This window comes from Castor canadensis, chromosome 15, assembly GCF_047511655.1.
Source record: "Castor canadensis chromosome 15, mCasCan1.hap1v2, whole genome shotgun sequence".
In the NCBI taxonomy this organism is placed as follows: domain Eukaryota; kingdom Metazoa; phylum Chordata; class Mammalia; order Rodentia; family Castoridae; genus Castor; species Castor canadensis.
The window spans coordinates 42,056,216-42,078,625 of NC_133400.1; the positions used below are offsets into that span (position 1 = coordinate 42,056,216).

General features: G+C 33.3%; 1 pseudogene; it reads right to left on the minus strand.

The window, feature by feature from the left end:
• Nucleotides 1-402: 402 nt before the first annotated feature.
• On the minus strand, nt 403-1,158 carry LOC109680361 (olfactory receptor 2L13-like; annotated as a pseudogene).
• Nucleotides 1,159-22,410: the final 21,252 nt, after the last annotated feature.

Below are 22,410 nucleotides of genomic sequence, written 5' to 3' on the forward strand. Positions count from 1 at the left end.
TTTAGCCTGCATCAATATGATAATAAAAGTAAAATAAGACATAGAATGAAAACAAGTATATGAGCACAACAGCAATTTCATGTCAATTATAAATAAACATTTCAATATAGAAAAAATAAGATCAAATGAACAGTCACATAAGAACTGTCAAACGAACATACACATAATACATGACATTATAAAACATGGAAATTGATTTATTGTAGTATTAGTGATTTATTGTAGTATTAGTAGTATTCAGTAATTTGTATATTAAAATTTACTTTTAAATATTTCAGTAGAAAATTTTAACTTACATATGTGACTCCAGTACATTTCCATTGGCCACAATGCATGGTGACATTCTAGTCAGCATGGAGGGGGCAAGAAAGAATGAGGAGTAGGGAGAAATTGTTATTTTTTTCATGGAAAAAATATTCCAAGCACTCTTGTCACAGGACCCAGGACTTCCTTATTTCTCAGATTGTACATAATAGGATTGAGCATGGGGGTAAGGATAGTGTAGAAAATCAGACCTTTATCTTCTGCAGGTGAGTGGAGCTTCCTGGACTGAAGACAAGTGTAGATAAAAGGTGCATAGTAAAATGTCACAGTTAAATGTGTTCAACATGTACTGAAGTCCTTTTTTTCTTCCCCCTATTGAGTGTATATTGAAGACAGCAAAAATGACTTATCCATAGGAAGCAGAGATGGCAAGGAAAGAATGAGGAGAAGCAAGCTAGTGCTCATGAACAGTATGTACTTATAGACACAAGTGTCCACACAGGCTAGAGGCAACATGGCTGGAACATCACAGAAGAAAGGATTTGTTGCCCTAGACCTGCAGTAAGGAAAGGGCATAGACTGTATGTGTCAAGGAATTAATGGAGCCCAGTGTCCAAGATTGTGTAATCAACTTTAGACACACAGGTGGACAGGATATTGGAGAGGGTGGTAGATGGGCAAAAAATGGTCATAGGCCATGGAGACTAGCAGTAAACATTCAGAACTTGCCATTGTCAGGAAGAAGAAGCTTTGGATTACATAACTCAGGAAAGAGATACTTCTCTAACCAGAAAGGAAGTAGAATGCCATCTTGGGAATAATGGTAGAGATATATATCAGGTCCATGAGGGAAAGCTTGCTGAGAAGAAAATCCACACATATGAGTTGTATCATTGTTGAATTACCAACCAAGGCAAGAGAGAACATGAAGATGAAAAGGAGCAAGAGAAGTACAGTTTGAATTGGAGGAAACAACCCAAAGAGAATGAAATCACTTGGTGTTTGATTCCATTTGCCATGAAAATGAACTATGTTAGATTCCTAGAAAGAAATATAAAAGAGAAAGGAAAAGGAAAACCTAAAGGAAGCAAAGCAAGATCATAAAAATTAACTGAATTTATTAATATTTGACTAGAATGATTTTTTCTGTAGCAATGTGACTTTTGTTGATGTGATATGAATGTCCTTGTTACAATATCTTCTAGGGCAATGTGTTTATGGACTTTATGTATAACACAATGGGCACAAACATAAGCATGTGAGCTGAAGTATTCTATTCTAGACAACTCGTGTCCCAGCTCTTTGCTCAAACTTATTAGTAAGTGTTATAAATGGAACAGAGATGGTTTCTCTGTATTTGCAAATGTCTCCACTTAATGTGATAAATTTGCAAGAGGACCTGAGAAATGTTTCTCAGTTCCCTCTTACCTGACCCTATTCTATGTCATTTTTTCCTGATATTATCCCCTCCCCTACCCACTGATACTAGTCCAGACATACAAAGTGGGTTTTTTTTCCTTGATGCTCTACTTCTAAACATTTTTGTAGCCCTTCAAATCACTGCTGAAAGTGTGTCAAACATCATAAATCACTGCCCTTGAAAGTTAAAGCAGTGTTTTTCTGAAAGAACCTCCCTATATTGTTATTTAAATATTCTCTTCCAATTTGTTCTTACATTTTCTTACACTCTATTTAACTCAAAATCAAATGTACAGATGATCATATACATTTTTATTTTCTTAATGGAAGTAAATTACCCAAATTAAAGTTCACAGAATCATAACTTGATTTTCCCTTTTATTTTACATATCTGTAAACTACAACTATTATGATAATTGAAATTTAGGATAGGGATCACAATTAGAACACATAAAAACAAAACATACATGTTTATTCTGTCAACAAGTTGGGAACTTTGAAGCGTTAAGACTCCTGCCCACACTTCTTCACATAATTTATTTTGAGCTACGTACAAAAAAAAAAAACATATAAATTTGGGCATTACTACCTTCATTAGCAAAATAGTAAAAGTAATGTTCATCGATGTGAAGGCATAACTTTGTCAAACAGAATTAGTACCAAAATCAAATTTTTCAGTTTGTGTGACTGCTGCAAATTTATACTTATTTCCCTATCCTAAATTTTGTTTTCTGAATAATTTTTTTGCATATGTACTATCTTATAAATATTTTATTGATTAGAAAATTAGACTGTATTTTTTCTTTTGCCTTTGTATGTTTTAAAATCTTTTCTTTTTATTATTTTTTCATTTATTCATATGTGCACGCATTGTTTGGGCCATTTCACCCCCTGACCGCTTCCTCCCCCTACCCCCTTCACTTCCAGGAGAACTGAGATAAGGATAGCTATACAGAGTGATTCCTAGCATTGTTTCCATGCACATGTGTGTAACGCCTGAATCAGTTCATCTCAGCCAGACCTTTTCACTGTTTCCTGGCCACTTTCACATAGTGGCCTCTGTCAGTTTAAGATTACTTTATTACCTCCTCTACAGTGAGCACATTAAACAATTTCAAGTTTTGGGTTCCCTGCTTTCCCTATTCCTCTTTTACACATTCTCTCCTTAGCGTGTGACCCATGTCCAACAATGTTACTGCATTTGTTGTAGGTCTCAAGTGTGCATATGAGGGAGAACAAATGATTATTGGCCTTCTGAGTCTGGCTAACTTGGCTTAAAATGATGTTCTCTAGTACCATCCATTTACTTGCGATTGACAAGATTTCATTCTTCTTCATGGCTGAATAAAATTCCATTGTGTATAAATACCACATTTTCTTAATCCATTCATCAGTAGTGGGGCATCTTGGTTGTTTCCATAACTTGGATATTGTGAATAGTGCTGCAAAATACATGCATGTGCAGGTGCCTTTGGAATAACCTGAGTCACATAAATTTGTGAATATCCCTAGGAGTGGTATTGTGGGATCATATGGGAGATCTATGTTTAGTTTTTTAAGAAGCCTCCATGTTGTTTTTCAAAGTGGTTGCACTAACTTACATTCCCAACAGAAGTGTATGAGGGTTCCTTTTTCCCCTCATCCTCACCAACATTTACTGTTCATGGTGTTTTTGATGATAGCTATTCTAACAAGAGTGGGGTGGAATCTTAGTGTGGTTTTGATTTCAATTTCCTTTATGGCCGGGGATGGTGAGCATTTTTTCATGTGTTTTTTTGTCATTTGGATTTCTTCCCTTGAAAAAGTTCTATTTAGTTCAGTTGCCCATTTTTTTTCCCTAAATTTTATTTTATTTATTTATTTTTTATATATTTTTTATTTTATTTTTCATATGTGCATACAAGGCTTGAGTCATTTCTCCCCCCTGCCCCCATCCCCTCCCTTACCACCCACTCCGCCCCCTCCCTCTCCCCCCACCCCCTCAATACCCAGCAGAAACTATTTTTCCCTTATTTCTAATATTGTTGTAGAGAGAGTATAAGCAATAATAGGAAGGAACAAGGGTTTTTGCTGGTTGAGATAAGGATAGCTATACAGGGCATTGACTCTTATTGATTTCCTGTGCGTGGGTGTTACCTTCTAGGTTAATAGTTGCCCACTTCTTTACTGGTTCATTTACTTTGAGGGAATTTAGAGGTTTTTTTTATTCATATGTGGATACAATATTATTCCCCCTTCCTCCCACCCACACCCATTTTCCCACCCCCCTCCCTCTTCCCCCCACCCCCTCACTTCCAAGCAGAAACTGTTTTGACCCTATCTCTAATTTTGTTGAAGACAGAGCATACACATTAATAAGGAGGACCAAGGATTTTTGCTAGTTGAGGTAAGGGTAGCTATACAGGGAGATTCCTAGCATTGCTTCCATGTACATATGTGTTACATTCTAAATTTATTCTTCTAAAACTAACCTTTTCTCTAGTTCCTAGTCCCCTTCTCCTATTGGCCTCAGTTGTTTTAAAGTTTCTGTATTAGTTCTTTGCATTGAGGACATCAAATGATATCTTGTTTTTTTGGGTTGCCTACCTATTCTCATACCTCCCTTGTGTGCACTTGCCTTATCATGTGATTATAGTCGAATCCCCTTGTTGTGTTTGCCCTTGATCTAAAATCCGCATATGAGGAAGAACATATGATTTTTGGTTGTCTGGGCATAGCTAACCTCGCTCAGGATGATGTTCTCAAGTTCCATCCATTTACTTGCGAATGATAAGATTTCATTCTTCTTCATGGCTGTGTAAAATTCCATTGTGTATAAATACCACAGTTTCTTAATCCATTCATCAGTAGTGGGGCATCTTGGCTGTTTTCTTAACTTAGGTATTGTGAATAGTGTTGCAATAAACATGGGTGTGCAAGTACCTCTGGAGTAACCTGAGTCACAATCCTTTGGGTATATCCCCAGGAGTGGGATTGTTGGAGCATACAGCAGGTCTATATTTAGATTATTAAGAAGCCTCCAAAGTTTTTTCCAGAGTGGTTGTACTAGTTTGCATTCCCACCAGCAGTGTATAATGGTTCCTTTTTCCCCACATCCTCACCAATACCTGTTGGTGGTGGTGTTTCTAATGGTGGTTATTCTAACGGGTGAGGTGGAATCTTAGTGTAGTTTTGATTTGCATTTCCTTTATGGCTAGAGATGGTGAACATTTTTTCATGTGTTTTTGGTCATTTGAATTTCTTTTGAGAAAGTTCTGTTTAATTCAGTTGCCCATTTCTTTATTGTTTCATTAATTTTGGGAGAATTTAGTTTTTTGTGCTCCCTGTATATTCTTGTTATTAGTCCTTTGTCGAATGTGTAGCTGGCAAATATTTTCTCTCACTCTGTGAGTGGTCTCTTCAGTTTAGAGACCATTTGTTTTGTTGAGCAGAAGCTTATTAGTTTTATCAGGTCCCATTTGTCTATACTTTTTCTTAGTTGCTCAGCTGCTGGGGATCCATTGAGGAAGCCCTTCTTTCTTGTACCAACTTTAGAGTTTGGAGTCTGATATTAAAGTCCTTGATCCATTTTGAGTTAATACTAGTACAGGGTGATAAACATAGATCTAGTTTCAGATTTTTGCAGACTGCTAACCAGTCTTCCCAACAGGCTGTCTTTTCTCCATCATATATTTTTAGCGCCTTTGTCAAAAATAAGTTGGGTATAGTTGTGTGGATTCATATCTGGGTCCTCTGTTCTGTTTCAATGGTCTTCATGTCTTTTTTTGGGCCAGTAAGATGCTGTTTTTATTGCTATTTTTTGTAATGTACTTTAAAGTTGGGTATTGTGATATCTCCAGCATTGTATTTTTCACTGAGTATTACTTTGGCTATTCATGGTCTCTTGTGTTTCCAAAAGAATTTTAGGGTTGATTTTTCAATCTCATTGATGAAAGTCACTGGGATTTTGATGGGAATTGCATTAAACATGTAGACTGCTTTTGGTAGTATAGCCATTTTTACTATGTTGATTCTACCTATCCATGAACACAGGAGATCTCTCCACCTTCTTATAGCCTTCCTCAGTCTCTTTCTTTAGAAGTGTATAGTTTTCCTTGTAGAGGTCATTCACACCTTTTGTTAAGTTTATTCCCAGATATTTGATTTTTTTGAGGCTATTGTAAATGGAGTTGTTTTCATATATTGTTTCTCATTTTGTTCATTATTAGTGTACAGAAAACCTAATGATTTTTCTATGTTGATTTCATATCCTGCTACCTTGCTATAGTTGTTGAAGCTGTCTAGGTGTTTTTGAGTAGAGTTTTTTTGGGTCTTTAAGATATACGGTCATATCGTCTGCAAATAGGGATATTTTGACAGTTTCTTTACCTGTTTGTATTCCTTTCATTCCTTCTTCTTGCCTTATTGCTCTGGCTAGGAATATCAGTACTATGTTGAATAAGAGTGGGGATAGTGGGCATCCTTTTCTCATTCTTGATTTTAGAGGAAATGGCTTCAGTTTTTCACCATTAAGTACAATGCTGGCTGTAGGTTTGTCATATATAGCTTTTATTATGTTGAGATACTTTCCTTATATTGCTAGTTTTCTTAGAGCTTTTATCATGAAATGTTGTTGGATCTTGTCAAAGGCTTTTTCTGCATCTACTGAAATGATGAAGTGGTTTTTGTCTTTGCTTCTCTGCTGTATTACATTTATTGACTTGCATATGTTGAACTACCCCTGCATTAGTGGGATTAAGCCAACTTGGTCATGGTGAATGATCTTTTTGATGTGCTGTTGAATTTGGCTTGCCATTATTTTATTGAGTATTTTTGCACCAATGTTCATTAAGGAAATTGGCATATAATTCTCCTTTTTGGAGGTGTCTTTGCCTGGTTTTGGGATAAGTAATATTGGCCTCATAAAATGTATTAGGCAGTTTTCCTTCACTTTCTATTTTGTGGAACAGTATAAGGATGTTTCTTATTAGTTTTCTTTAATGTCTGATAGAATTCAGCAGAGAATCCATCAGGTCCTGGACTTTTCTTTTTTGGAAGAGTCTTTATGTCTGCTTCAATTTATTTTTGTGTTCTAGATCTATTCAGGTGATTAATGTCAGTTTTGGATGATCGTGAGTATCTAGAAATCTATCCATTTCTTCAGGATTTTCATATTTATTAGAATATAGGTTCTCAAAGTAGTCTGTGATGATTTCCTGGACTTCCATGGTGTTTGTTATCTCCCCTTCTGCATTCCTGATTTTATTGATTTGAGTTTTTCCTCTCCTCATTTTAGTCAGGTTTGCCAGGGCTCTGTCAATCTTTTTTATTTTTTCAAAGAACCAACTTTTTCTTTCATTAATTCTTTTTATGTTTTAATTGTTTCTATTTCATTAATTTCAGCTCTTATTTTTATTATTTCTCTCCTTCTGTTTGTTTTGGGATTTGCTTGTTCTTGTTTTTCTAGGAGTTTGTGATATAGCATTAGGTCATTGATTTGAGATCTTTCTGACCTTTTATATGCATTCATGGCTATAAACTTTCCTCTTCAGACTGCCTTTGCTATGTCTGATGAGTTCTGGTAGGTCGTGTTTTCATTTTCATTAACTTATGGAAAGCTTTTAATTGCTTCTTTTATTTCATCAATGACCCATGGATACAATGTGTTGTCCAGGTTCCAATTGTTTGCATATTTTTTACTGTTGTTTTTGTTGTTGAGTTCTAGTTTCAATGCATTGTGATCAGATAGAATGCATGGGATTACTTCTTTATTCTTATATTTACTGAAGCTTGCTTTGTGCCCAAAGATATGATCAATTTTGGAGAAGGTTCTGTGAGTGGCTGAGAAAAATGTATATTGTGCAGAAGTTTGATGAAATATTCTGTAGACATCAGCTAGGTCCATTTGATGTATGATGTGATCTAGTTATAGAATTCTAGTTATAGAATTTCTTTATTGATTTTTTCTTTGGATGACCTATCTATTGATGATAGTGGGGTATTAAAGTCTCCCACAACCACTGTGGTGGAGTTTATATATATTTTTAGGTACTTCAGAGTATGTTTGATCAAATCAGGTGCATTGATGTTGGTTGAATATAGGTTGATCACTGTTATTTCCTTTTGGTGTATTTCCCCATTTATTAGTATGTAATGTCCTTCTCTGTCTCATTTCACTAGTGTAGGTTTGAAGTCTACCTTATCCATAATAAGTATTGCTACTCCTGCCTGTTTTGGTAAATCTTCTTCCAGCCTAGCATCCTAAGCCTATGATTATATCTGTCAATGAGATGGGTCTCCTGTAAGCAACAAATTGTTGGATTTTTCTTTTAAATCCTCTTTGTCAAATGTGTCTTTTGATGAGGGGATTAAGTCCATTAACATTAAGTGATAGTATTGATAAGTATGTGGTGATTCCTGTCATTTAGTTGTCTCAGTTGTTTACAGGTTTGATTGTGTGTTGCTAAATCTATGTTACTCTCTACTCTCTTGCCTTTTCTTCTCCTGTGGTTTGTACTTCCTGTCCTTTCATGGTTATGTTGGCTTTCACTTTCTGTGTGCAGAATCCCTTGAAGAATCTTTTGTACACATGGCTTTGTGGTCATATATTATCTTAGTTTCTGCTTATCATGGAAGACTTTTATTGCTCCATCTATTTTGAATGATAGTTTTGCTGGATAGAGTATCATAGGGTTGAACTTATTTTCATTCAGTGCCTGGAAGGCCTCACCACATGCTTTTCTTTATTTTAATGTTTCTGTTGAGAAATCTGCTGTGATTTTGTTGGGTTTTCCTTTGTAAGTTACTTGTTTTTTCTCTTTTACATCCTTCAATATTCTTTCTCTATACTCTGTGCTTGTTGTTTTAATGATAATATGTCGTGTTGTAGTTTTATTTTAGTCAAGTCTGTTTGGTGTCCTGGAGGCTTCTTGTACCTGAATGGGCATTGTTTTCTCTAGATTTGTGAAATTTTCTGTTATTATTTTGTTAAATATATTACAAATTCCTTTATATGCACCTCTTCTCCTTCTTCAATGCCCATGATTCTCAGGTTTGGTCCTTTGATGGAGTCATTGAATTCTTGCATATTCCTTTCACAGGTCTTGAGTTGTCTAACTAGTAGTTCTTTAGTTTTTCTTTTAATTATCATTTCATCTTTGAGTTCTGAGATTCTGTCTTCTGCTTGTTCTAGTCTGCTGGTTTGGCCTTCCATTTTTTTTGCATTTCTGTTTTATTCTTTTTTCAGAGGCTTTCTTTATCTTGAGTCATTTCCTCTTAATATTGTTCTGACAGTCTTTGAGTGCAGAATTTATTACTTTTAGTGAAGTGCAGGTGATCAATTATTTCTTTCACAGACATTTTTTGGTTTTTGTTATCTAAAAGTCATCACCAATTCAAGATCATCCAGACTATTTTCAGCCACATTGTCCAGGAATTTATAGTTTTACATTTTATTAAAATCCATGGTTAATTTTATGTTAATAATTATGAAGAGTATAACACTATTTTTACTTTTTTTTTGTATTTGCTGGAGCATGATTAGTTGAAGAGAGTACAGTTTCTATTGCTTTATGCTTATTCCTTTGTGCAATGATCAGTTGATTATTATGTAGTTATAAATCAGGACACTGTCTGTTTCTTTGATATGTTTGTGTATTTTTTCACCAATAGTCCCTTGCATTGAATAGTATAAACTTATGGTAATTTTGAAATGGAATTTTTAATTATATCACTTTTTTATCCTTGAGTATTGTGCTGGCTATTATAGGCCTTCTTCTTATTTTAAACACCATAATAGTAGCTAGTACATACCAGGGATCTTGATTGTGATTGCCTTGAACTCTTCAAGGCAACCTGACAAAATTGAATCTTCCTACACATGGAGAATGAATAGTTATCTATTTATTTTTTCTTTCATAGCTTTCATTAGAATTTGGAAATTTTTCTTACACATATTTTGTTGAATTGGTTCCTCAGCAAGCCAGTTTTGGGAATGAATATACACATACTATTTTGTTCTTTACTTTGAATTTCACTAACAAAGTTATATGAATTTCAAAACTTCAGAAGCCAGGAAATAGCATAATATTTATTTTTCTGGCAAGTAGAAATTTGTAGCATATAGCTATATAAGTACTCTTAGACTATACACACAAAGGAATAATTTAATTTATTATCAGTAATTTGTAATACTAAATGAATTATTCAATGCGATCAATGATGTTCAAGAGTTAGAAATATCACAAAATAAGACAATCATAATTTATGTGCATAATACTTTGCACATTGAAGTAAAAAATGATTAAAATCAAATTAGGCTTGAAATGTACTAAATTAACTTCCTTGGGATTATCTAAATGGTCTATCTAATACATTATTCACTAATAGCTGCATATGACTTATAAACATTTAAAATGTGAAAGTGGGAATGAGGAACTAAAATTTAAATGTATTTTATTCCAATCCTTTTAAATTCACATTAGTGCTATAGGTGTGTGTCAAATGGTAGAATGCTTGCCTAATTAGTGTGGGACCTCAAGTTACAATCTCAGTACCACCAAAACAATTAAACTTATATCACTTAACATGTAGCTATGGCTATTGGTAATCCAAAACTTACTCTTTTTTGCCTCATACATGCTAGGCAGGTGTTCTATGACTTAAGCCACTCTTCCAGCCCTGTTTTATGTTGGCTATTTTCAAGACAGTGTCTTGTGAACTATTTACCTAGGCTGGATTCAAACAGTGATCCTTCTGATCTCTGACTATAGTAGGATTATAGGGAAGAGCCAGTGCTTAACTAAAAGAAACTTTTGATATATAGTCAGATATATGGACTTTAGTTCAATTCTGAATTGAGACTTCTATTTTACATTCATAACTTATGAGGTAATTGGGAAAATGTGAATAATATATAGTTGTTCTTTAGTATCAATAAGAAATTGGTTAGAAAATTCACAATAGACACCAAAGTCTATAGATACTTCTGTCTTACATAAAATTGCATAGTATGTGCATATGAGCTATGCACACAATCCCTTTAGACTATTTGTAGTAACTGATAATGTGTAAGTACTGAGTAGTTGTTATGCTACATTATTTAGGAATAATGACAAGAGGGAAAGTCTATACAGGTTCAGTTCAGAAACAGCCACCATGGGTTTGACAATACTTTTGATCTTTGGTTTGTTCAATATGTGGTTGGGTGAACTAATGGCTGTATAACCTACAAATATTTTGTGGGCTTACTCCACCCTTAAGATTCTGTGCTATATACAAAGAAATATATTGTTGAAATTATGTAATTTGAAAGTTGCTTTGAAAATCTAGGAAAAATAAGATATTATACAAAAATATCATTAAAATTGACTGATGGTCACAAGAGTATTTATATCAGTTTTATTTATATATGTATTATATATTTAAATATATACATATATTGTTTGTATATCTGCATTTAAATATAACCATATATACTATATAGATATATATTTCATGTAAGTTTTCCCATAGTGAAAAATTGAAATAAATTTTAGCTCCTTCAGTAATTATTTGGAAAAAGTCTTCAAATTTCTGTGATTCCTCACTAGCATTGTTTGTACATTATGTTTAAAATTGATCTCCACCACCATTTACATTATTAGATTGAAATTATTTGATTCATGAAGTTCTAAAAGTGAAACCAGATTAAACATTGAATGAATATTTTTATTATTACATAGTAGCATAAAGTATTTGTAAGAGATGTTAGTTTTCATTTGCAAGTAATAATTATTTTGTCTTCATATTGACCAGATATGATTTGTGAGAGAAATTTCAAATTTTATTATTGTCTTTTTTCTTTTAGCATACCTGTATTTGTCTTATATATTAATTTATATCTCTGTGCAATATATCATATTGCTAAAACTTTAAAAAGAGGGTCATGTGTGCATGTCAAATCAAAATGGAAATACAAGAATACATTGTGGGTAATTTTGGCTAATGCCATAGTGCTTAAAACAGTTATATTAGAACACCCATATGTTGATGGCATCCACATCATTTTTATCATTTATTTTCATTTCTGGAAACTTTGTTTATTATTATGAAGTTTGGTTTGTTATACTCCAAGAGTGTATGATTATGCTTATAAATATTTACTTCATAAATCACTATAAACTTCAACAATTGAATAATATAAATTTATTCTATATAGTTTTGATTTCCTTAAATATTCCTTAGTCTTAGACTAAGAACACAATTTCTTATCTTATAATCAAAATCCTAACTTCTAATTATATTTAAATACCTTCAACATTCATTTTTTTCTGTTGCAAATATTTTAATCTATTTCCGCTAAGGAAAAGTTCAATGTCACATTTCCGTGTATGTTTACAATGTACCTTAGCTAGGTTCATCCCCTTCATTCTCTCTCATCCCCTTTGTCCTTACTTAAAAAAAATCAACATTTTTCTTTGTTGTATTTTCATACAAGTATGTGAAGTTCATCAACCTTATTTCCCATCCTTAACACTCTCCATTTATTGCCTTCACTTCCACTAATACCCACTTTCCCAACCGGACCTGTTTTACATGACAATTTTTGATTTTTCAAGTGTATGTTCTTTGTTCAAAGGCATTTAGTCATACTAACTTCAATCATAAATATATTATAATTTAAACCAATTAATGACCTCCATACTTTTCCTTGTTTCCCTCATACCTGTTAATCAACAGCTTTCAGCACATTTGGTCATGCCATTCTCCTAAACAGATGAAATGTATTTTAATTTTCATTTTCTATCATTCTCTTTTCCTCTCTTGCATCATAGTACCCTCAGGCAGTCCCACTATTACATATATGTCATATACATATGTGTGTATTTATATATAACATGCATACACATATACATAATATGTATGATCATATATGAATATATTTGATAATGTTCATATTTGTGTATACATTTATCTTTTGGATCTATCTTCTAGAGATGATAGAAATCATGCCATCTTTGTGAAACTGGCTTACTGTTCTTCACTTGATTGCTGAAGTGTTTTTAGAATTTCTAAATCAAGCAGCTTGTGTTTTGAGGATTTCTAAGTCAAGCAGCTTATCTTTTATTATATTTACCTGTCTACTAATTTGGAATATTGTGGATTTTAATGAGCAATTTAATTCTCATAACTGATACAGTTATTTAACGTTTGCCACAACATTACTCATGCTTACAATATTGTATTTTACTTTTATTTTTATATGTTTGCTTTGTGGAACTGCTTTAATTAAAATTTTAAAATATTTTACTGATGTAATTTCCTTCAAATTTTTGTTAAGATCTATCTAGATAACTTTCTTCAAACACACTAGAGTAAATCTTCACATTTTATGGGAGGTGACCCATTTTCTTTTCATACTATTGCATCAAACTTTTCCCTTGCATATTTCCATATAAACCTTTCTGTATTGGAGATCTCTGAAAATTATCATAATACCATGCCATTATCTAGATGTGGCAGTGATGGTATTATGTACCTATAATACCATCACTGGGAGGAGGCAAGAAAATAGCAAGTGCATCCATATCCTCAGCTCCATAGAGAAATGTTTTCTTAAGAAAACAAGGAATGCAGATATAGCTCAGTAGTAGAATCCTTGGCTTCAAGGCACAAGGCACTTTGTATTAACCCCAGCACCACAAAAATATATTTCAGAGGTTTTATTCTATCATATGGCACTCTATTTGTACTACATCTCTGAATTTCTACTTAATTTGCAGCTATACCACTCCTTACTTTTTTTTGAAGTATTATTTATTTCTTGAACTGGTAGAGTGGCTCAAGGTGTAGGCCCTGATTTCACACCCCAGTACCACAACAACTGTATAAAAATAAATAAATATACAATTAGATAAGTAACTGAATATCAAAAATAGGGACAATTTTAATCATAAAAATAAGAAAATTAGTATTATATTACTATATCTTATCACAAGGTACATGTAAAGTACATAGGTGGTGGTCATTCAGAATTATTTGAATTTTCCAGATATTATAACTAAATATAACTAAAGGACTACTAACTAAAGGACAAATACTATTAATTTTATATGCCTCTTTTAAGGTAAAGCATTTAAATTCTAAATGCAGTACATTTTTCTTTTAATTTTATACCTATATAATATAGATTGTCAGTTCTAATCTGTACACTTTTTAGAGCATTGTGAAGATTCATGTATAGTATTTAATGTTGACTTTCAGTTCAATAATTTAAAATACCATTTTTCCCGGAGCTAGTGGCTCCTGCCTATAATACTAACTATGTAGAAGGCAGTGATTAGGAGAACTGAGGTTTGAAGCCAGCAAGTGGCAAATAGTTCCTGAGACTTTATCTTAAAAACAACCCTTCAGGGAAAAGGACTGATGGAGTGGTTTAAGATGCAAGCACTTATTTCAAGTCCCAGTACTGTTAAAAATATATATCATTTTGAAATGTACAAACTTTTTCAATGTTATTTTTTATCTATGTCTATACTCATAACTTTGGTGAGGATGATTTTTAAACTTCAATCTCAGATCTCAGATTATACCTGAATGTCCTTATTGTATTTTCATGTAAATAATTTAAGTATCTTATTTTTCACTTCAGAATGTCAGACTGGTATGACATTGACTCTGTTTCCTTTTTTACTTCTTCCATATTTGCAGCCCCACAGTGAACCCTGACCCCCTTCTCCTGCTGCTTCTAATTCTACATCCTCTTCCTCCTATTTTGCAAGTTTACTAATCCCTTTGTCTATCTATCTATCTACCTATCTATCATCTATCTGAATATATAGTATGGCAGAATCTAACTGCCTATAAAATATATCATGTGTTCATAATATCTCTCTTGAAAATCATCACTACAGTATAAATACCCACATACACTTACCCACATACATCATTCATTGCTTACATCTTGAATAAATGCTTAAATTCAGTTATTTTATTGTGTATTTTACCATATATGCAATAATCACTGATAGAATCAGTCATTCTGCTATATGAGTATCCATTTGGCAGCATGAATGAACATGTGAACATAGAAATGAAAAATGTGTTGTAGATGTGTGGAACTCAGTTAAAATATAAAATTTTATTTTATTAAGGCATAAAGAAATATGAAATTTTGTCATTTGCAGGTAAATAAAAGGAATTGGACGACATCACCTTAAATGAAGTTAGCCAGATTCAGAAAGCCAGCATATTTTTTTTCATATGTGGAATATAGACCTAATTCAAATAAAAGCAATATTATGAAAAAGAGGTGATGATAAGAGGAGGCCACATAGAGAGAAGGAAGTTAAGAAGGTGAATAATGTTGATGTACTTTCTAAACAAGAATGCATGTAAAATTGTTAAACCTGTTGAAATCACCATAAGAAGGGAAGAAAGGCAAAAAAGGAGAAAAATAGAAAGAATGAGCTAATTTGGGTTATAATACATATATACATGGAATTGTCACAATGAACTACCTTGAATAGCCCTCTTAAACAAACAAAAATGTCATCTTTTTATAAAAAGAATAACAGGAAAGCAGGACAGGTCCTGGCTGGGGTTTAGTACCAGTGGGAGGGGAAAAGACACAAGGAAATGGTGTATGAGGGTGAATATGATGGAAATATTCTTTACATGTGTACATAATTATGTGACTTTTTGCAACTATTTTGGGAATGGGGAGAAGAGTTATAAGGGAGAATAATAGAGGGAGGGAGATATATATATATATTTTATATATTTAATATATATGAATATTTTATATGCAAATACATATATACAATAAGAAAATGATCCTCACCTTCACATGAAACTGAAACACGAGTCAATACACGGAATCAAATCTTATAGACTCCCCAGTAAATCCCTGCTGATACTTCTCTGCCTTATAAACTCTGACATGACAGATGCTATTTACATGCCAAGATTATGGCAATTATTATGCAACAAAAGAAAATGAAAACAATGGGATGTTGCAACAATTAAAATTCCTACTAATGTGTTCCTCACAAAACACAGAACTTTCCAGAATTGCATTAAATTTCATATAAAGAACATTGCAATGTATCTGTACTGTTACCATATATGTAATCTATTCAAAAATCTTGGACATAGGAAAACGTAGATGTTTTCTACTTAAAAGTTGATCACATTTCCAAACAATTGCAGTCTATGCTCTAAGCAAAGATCAGAATATCTAAAAATGTAGACTTTGAGGATTTATTTTCACTTCTCAGTCTACACTGTGTAAGACTGATGCACATTTTAGAAGGAAGTAAATGGAAGCAAATGTATAATACCCTGAAGGAATAGAGTGTCCATTATAAGGCAATTTCAATATACCTAGCAATCAATCTAATGAATTTCTATTTCCCATCTGATTCTTCTTCATTAAGATTTATTGTAGTCCTGTTAGCATTTGTATGATTTTCTTTAATTTTAGCATGGATGTTTATTTTACCACTCTAAAATATAAAATTGAATTGATGAAAGCTATTGGAGGGTCAAATTCAAAAGATAATATCCTAAAAAGTCACAGTGAAAACAATAGAGTATCAGGAAGTACAAATATTTCTGTTTATTATAAGTGTTATTATAAACAATAGTGTGCTTGTAAACAATTGCAAACAATATAGCATGTAGTCCTCCAATTCTCTTTCAACACACAATTATTTAAACTTATACCTCTAATTTTACCATTACTAAAAAGGGGAAATATTTTACCAAATAAACATCTATGGTATTATTCAATTTCAAATCTCATATTGTTAACAATAATTGTTTACTACAACCATAGGTAATATTTTTGTGCTGATTTATAATGATTGATTTCATAAATTTAAGTGCTCAGCAAATGCTTTATAGAAATGATAGGTAATTTATTCTCCATATTTCTCCTTAGCTAACACCTTTATGAAATATCTGGCCACTTTTCTGTTGCAGAGGATATAGACTAGGAACTAGTATAGGAATGAGGATGGTGTAGAAAACTGACATCATCTTGTCTTGGCTAGTTGGAAAATTCAGAGGTGGACAGCATGTGTATGAACATAGATGCTCCATATTAATTTCCTACCACCACAAAGTAGGACAAACAGATGCAAAAATTCCTATCCAGAGCCCATGCGAATAACATTCAAAATTAATGAGCATAGGAAGAAATGATAATTGTTATTAAGAGAAGCAAAATTATAAAGTACAAAAATATCATCCCTTCAAATATCAGAGTGTCACTATATGAGCAGATAAGCAGTGCAAGTACATTACAGAAAATGTGGGGTATTTCCAAAGCAACACAATGCAAGAAAGATATTGTGTATGCAGCTTCAATGATATCATAAAGAATCCAGTAAGTAGCAGCTGTAAATACAAAGATTTTCTTGGCTCATAAGAATTGGGTAACTTAAAATGTGGTAAAAAAGGGAACATAATGATCATAGGCCATGACAGTCAATAGGATATATTCAGCTCCAAGTAGGGAAACATAGTAGAATATTTGTGTTCCATAGCCTGACAAAGAGATGGACTTGCTGCCAGACAAGTAGTTGAAGGCCATCTTGGTCACAGTGGTTCATGTGGGCATGAAGACCATGTAGGAGAGATAGGTGAGTAGGAAGTACATGGGGGTGAAGCTGAATGTCTATGTAGTTGGGGAGGGACTAAGCAGAGTTCAAGATAAGGGCCATGGTGAAGGGCCCAAGATGAGGGTGAAGATGAAGGTGTGAGTGGGGCTGTGATTAAAGTTTTCCAGCATAAGGGGGTTGGAGATTTAGCTCAGTGGAAGAGCGCTTGCCTGGCAAGTGTAAGGCCCTGAGTTCGGTCCCCAGCACCGGAAAAAAAAAGGAAAAAAAAAAAAAGTTTTCCAGCAGAATGAAGACAGATTTGAAAGTCTGAATGTGGCTTGGCATCATGAACATATTTAGAGTGGGAATACATAATCTAAGAAATGCACAAAATTGTATCATGGAAACATCAAGGCTTTATCTCTTACACACTTCCAAAATTATCTCTGAATAAGAAAATTGTTTTTTCCAAATTTAGGTTAAAATAATTTTAAAATGTGAAGTGAAAACCTCACAGACATTGTACTCTTCATAATAAGAACACAGGTGTTTTTCAAAAAAAAGCATAAAACCCAATTTAAGCAAAAATCATGTCTAAAATGACTTGTCCTTTCATTATTATCATAGAGCCATAAGATTCATAAATTCTTGGAAATCAATGACTTCTCTTATGCTTTTCTTGAAGTTCTCTGTGTCTACTCTATATTGCATATAAAAATTCTACTAAAGTATATAGGGAATCATTTATAAGTAGGTGTAGAAAAAATTAGTAATATGCCAAGAAATTGAGATATAAATTGTCAGAAATCCATTAAGTGATATAGCTATTAGTAATGATGAGTTGTAATGGAAACAGGACCTTGTCAATTGTTTCTTTCCCTCAGTCCATATGTAAAATGTTATGTATTCTTTGGCATTCAAATTATAGACTTCCCGGGTATAAGACAGTGTATTATCATAAATAACACACCTGTTACAGATTGTTTTACCTATATGTTCCTAGTCAGTAAGTTTTCTAAGACTTATTATAAAAAATGGGGCAATTTAAATATATTTTAGAATGTTATAAAAGTTAAATGATGTTATCCTATAAAATATTAAGAACACTGTCTAGAATATACTTTATACCATGGAAGTATTTCTAAATAAATACACATTACTGAAGGCAAGAAACTAAACCAACTTTCAACTGAGACTATTACAGTTTATTTTAAGTTAATGTCTTCCATTTTTTTAAAAGTACTGGGGTTTGAACTCAGGCTTCACATTTGCAAAGCAGGCACTGAACCACTTGAACAACACTTGCATTCACCTCTGCTCTGGCTATTTTGGAGATGGGGTCTGAGAAACTATTTGTTCAGGCTGGCTTCAAACATTGATCCTCCTGATCTCAGCCACCCAGGTGGCATGTGCCACTAGTGTCTGGCTCACTTTATTCCATTTGTTGTGGTAAGAAAATTACATTGACTAATGAATAACATATTTTTCATTTTTATAAGGATATATTCATTTTACAGGGGGGATTTTTTGTGACAATTCTGAATAGCCTTACATTATTCATTCACTAGATCACCCCTTTACCTCCCCATGCTGCCACCCCTTCTCTACTCTACTTAAAGTAATTACAAGAGGTTTCAAATCTTTAATTTTACATCCACATTTTTCTTTTTTTCATGCCTCTTCTTTAAGACTCAAGGCATTGCCTTCTTTTAGTTATTTATATTTAAATTGTTGTTATCTTTATGTTTTGTTTTCTGTCTTTGGACTGATTTTCCCTCTTTCCCAGTGTATCTCAGAGAAGTTGACTTGATATTTGTTATTTTTCATCCAGGCTTGAGAAAACAAAACTTTCCACATGGCTCAGGAAAAATGATTAAAATTATACAGTTAATTTGACGAATTAATTATTTATTTAAATATATTAGTTATATTTAATGTTATCTGTGAATTTTCATTCATGATATAATATTATATATTATTTTAACTAATTTTACAAGTGGCTATAGCAAAAACAATCAGGCTTGCTTAAAACCACTTGGTGTTTTTTGTTAGTTTAAATATTTATTAAAGAAAGGGTCAGAATTGTCTCAAACTGCTAATTCTCCTGCCATTACCAGAATCTATGAATCATACAGCTTGCTGCACACTGAAAATCCAAGAGTCAATAGTTAGTAGAAGAAAAACTTTTCTTCAATTTTAGACTTGATGAATACCCAGAAGACTCTTCATCTGAAATTTCTGTCTCAGTAGTTTGAGGGTATTTTTATGGGAAAGAAAACAAGGAAATACAGAGAGACAATAGGCAGGGCACACATTTGCTGAGATTTTTCATTCAGAAAAATGTTTTCACTCTTTCTCTATGGCAGGAATCTTGCAGTAGAACTTATTCTTCTTCAGCTTGTAAACCAGAACCAGAGGAAGGGCTTCTTTTGACCAAACAGGTCAATACTGCTTGCTGTGCAACTGAAAATCCAGTTTAGAGATGGGCAGAAGACACAACATAGTGAGGGAGAGTAAATGGCAGTTTTAAATATACCCCCATTACATTGCTTCCACCTCAAAAGTGCTGGGATTACTGATGTGTGCTGCCATATTCAGACTAATAGCACTACAATTTTTTCTGTGTTTCTGTATACTGCTCCTTTCTAACTGCAGTGCTTGTAAAGGTGAGGGATAAAAGGAATATAGCTTGTTGTGGGTAGGAGACATCTACTTATTATCCCTCAAAGAGTTATATTTTTCATTCTCATCTATTCTGTCTAGGTAACAAGAGCCCTAAGTATAAAGATTACTATAAAATATTCTATGCTGAGAGTGAAAATGTTCCATCCAAGAGCCCTTACACCAGGAAAAAGTTATCTCCCAGAAGAAAAACTATCTCCCAGTTCTGACAACTTGTTAAACCTACATAGGCATCTTTCCTGGCTTTCACTTTATCTTTTTCTATAAGTTATAACACTGCTGTGAGCAAGGAAGAAATTAAGATTCTCTCTCCAGTTTTGACCAAATCTACAATTAAATTCATTTTTTCATTTAGATATGTTACATCTTTTTATCTTAATGCAGTTAATATTTTGAACCTAGAACCATGCTTTACGGCTAGGGCTCTGGTATCACTTAGATTCCAAGGCATTATGGGTTATACGGGAAAGATATGTTCTAAGCTTTGTCTTTTATTCCCATGTAGTATTGCGATTTTTTTATATTCTCATTTTCCCACCTAATTTCCTTTTCCCTAATATTTGTTCACAGCTATAATCTTGTTTTCCAAATTTCATTACTATTTAAAAAATTAATTTCTTTTGGCATACTCAAGGACCACACACACACACTGACATAAAGTATAAAACATAAATCTTTATATTTAGCATGTTACTAAAATAAAAGGAGTTTATTTGAAAATGTCCCATACACCCATTCCTAAACTTTTCTACTGAAGAAAGCACTTCCTCAACTTCTAATTGATGAAATTCAGCAGATCAATGTCCATGGAAAGAAGACACAGTTCTGCATGCTGAATGTAAATAATCTTAGAGATATCCCAGTTGTTGTCCCAATGTGACCCATTGTCTCCCTTTAAATGAGCTTTGCTTTCCTGATTCCCACACTGATGCAAAGTTGAGAAAGAAAGGAATCCTCTCTTTTACTCAAGGCCAGCCTTAATTAATGGTCATTCCTTGGATTCCAGCAACAGTGATATATCTTAAGTTGCTATGTTGAATATCCCTCCACTACCCTTTGAATAATTTATATGTGTTCACAGTCTTTTCTACCACATTACTTTAATCATTTTCTTTGTGCAGTATTTATCAATTATATGAATATATCAAATAAACAAATTCTAACTCAGAATCAATTTCCTATATTTTAATCAGTTCTAAATTCTCCTGGAAATGTTTATTTTTTTATTTATACTTAACTAAAAACTCAGCCTGTATGAGGAACTAATCACTGACCTATCTAATTCCATTTTCACCTCCTACCTATATTTTTACCTCTGTAAGTTATCCTCTTGAATCATTTTCTCCTGCAGAAATTAGGATTCCAGGAATGCCAAGGCTATTCAATAAGCATCTTTGTGACAAAGGAGCACAACTACACTTAAGCAACAGGACATCTTGCTGAATGGATAACCCTTGGAGGAGGGCAATTAACTATGCTGAGTCTGCACCCTGCAGCAAGAGTACTCATCTCATAGGGACCAGGTTGCTCCCTAAAATGATGACAAAGAAATAAGTTCTCTAGTACCCTTTTATGAACCTTAATTAAAATATTGATCAATGAGACCACAAGCTTGCCCAAGATTATTGGTGGGTAGCTGTACATAGCTCAATACCCTCTTTGGTTCCCTTTACTATAAAATCTCAAAGTTTTAGTTAGTCCCATTAAAGATGGGCATAGAGCCACTGAACACCTTTATCTGTGCTTCTAAATGTAGCCATATTAGTTATAACTCATTCTCTGCCATTCACCACTATGGCTGTCTTTAATTGGTATACTGGTATGCATGGCTGAGCTGAGCATTTTTGTACTCCTGGAGCTGGGGCTTTTGCACTAAAATTCTATTGCTCTATTGTGTGGATGATATTAGCACATGTGACTTAACATGGATTTTAGTTTTTTTCCACACTTCTTTCATCCAATTGGTAGTTAAAACTTTATAAAAAGCTTTCTGTCATTCATCATGTGCAACACTCAATATATAAGAAGTGTTCTCTTATTAACAAGCAAAAAGCCTTGACACAACAATTAACTTTGAAAAATGTCTGAAGCTACAAGCCTGGTTTTTCAAAAAAGACCTTGAATATCTAATGCAATCTTTGGCCAAAAGATTAGTGCTGTAGGTATGACAATATGTGACTTCAAACTATACTATAGTGACACATAATAAAAACACCATGGTACAGGCTCACTAACAAACATGAGGACCAATAGAATACAATATAAATCACTGATACAAACCCACACATCTTCAGCCATCTGATTTTCGACAAAGGTGCCCAAAATATGCACTGGAGAAAAGACAACCTTTTCAACAAGTGGTGCAGGGAAAAGTGGATTACCACCTGCCGAATACTGAAACTAGATCCCCTTATTTTGCCTTGTAATAGCATCAATTAAAATGGATTAAAAATCTTAATATAAGATCTGAAACAGTGAAATT